Raw genomic sequence first — 1260 nt, 5'->3', positions numbered from 1 at the left:
TGGTATGAACATGAACTTAGTAAAGTACTAGAAAGTAAGAAATATAAGATCGTGTGACATTTTAACAATCAGACTGACAGAGTAATAGAAGCTAGAAGACCTGGTTTGGTAGTAGTAGATAAAGAGAATAGATAATGCCGGATAATTGATTTTACAGTCCCAAATGATGAAAAAATCAATATCCTAGATGCCAAACACCCAAGTTTGGTTTACGTTTGACACATGACTGCCATTCTGACCAATGAGATGAACGGCAGCAAAGATGTGTCGTACAAGTGAAGCCCACCCCACTTCACCCTTATCTTCGTCTCCGTCGTTCACACCATCGCAGTGATTTAGATATTTTTGAGGGTGCATCAGCCTCAAAGCCTGGCACAGCACCATCAAAGATGACATGCCGACACAAGGCCAACACTTTCGGGAGAGGAGGGGCTAGTTTGATTACATCGACTCCAGCGCTCAAATGGTACCTATTTTATCGACCCGAAAGGATGAAGGGCAAAATCGACCTCGGAGTCGATAAATTAAGTACCAGTTGCGTACTGAGGTCGATGTAATCAACTGGTCCCCTCCAAAAAAAAATCGGGCCTTGTGTCTTAGAGTAGAAAAGAATAATGCTTAGCGGTATTTTGTCTGTCTTTATGTCCTGTGTTCAAATTCCGCCGAGGTCGGCTTTGCCTTTCATCCTTTCCAGGTCGATAAATTAAGTACCAGTTGCGTACTGCGGTCGGTCTAATCGACTGGCCTCCCTCCCTAAAAAATTCGAGCCTTGTACCTAGAGTAGAAAAGAATATTTTTTCTATGTGCAGAAGCACTAAAAAAACCCTCCCAAATTATCGAATACATCCTTTCAAAGACGGTCGAAAATGATTCGAGGGCGACATGGCGACTAATTCTAGCAGAGCAAACGCACTCCGTAGACAATCATTCGCTCAAATATTAGCAGTTAATTCCTAATAGTGTTAATGTTCAATAATATCTCCTATTTGCGTTAATCAATATATTAGAATTCACTGAAACACACATTAACAGAGTTCCGTACAGTGTCCTTCAATTTATCTTGGGAAAATGAACTGATTCTGTCATGTATGGAGAGTCTTAAATCGAACAATCAATACACATCGTCCATCAAGTTAATTGCCTGATTTATTACAGATGTTTAACCGGCTGAAATGTTCCTTCTATTGAGGAATATATATATACATACATACATACATATATATATATATATATATATATATATATATATATATATATATA

Source organism: Octopus bimaculoides, chromosome 25, assembly GCF_001194135.2.
Source record: "Octopus bimaculoides isolate UCB-OBI-ISO-001 chromosome 25, ASM119413v2, whole genome shotgun sequence".
In the NCBI taxonomy this organism is placed as follows: Eukaryota; Metazoa; Mollusca; class Cephalopoda; order Octopoda; family Octopodidae; genus Octopus; species Octopus bimaculoides.
The sequence above is the reverse complement of the archived record's forward strand: the minus strand, read 5'-3'. Positions refer to the sequence as shown.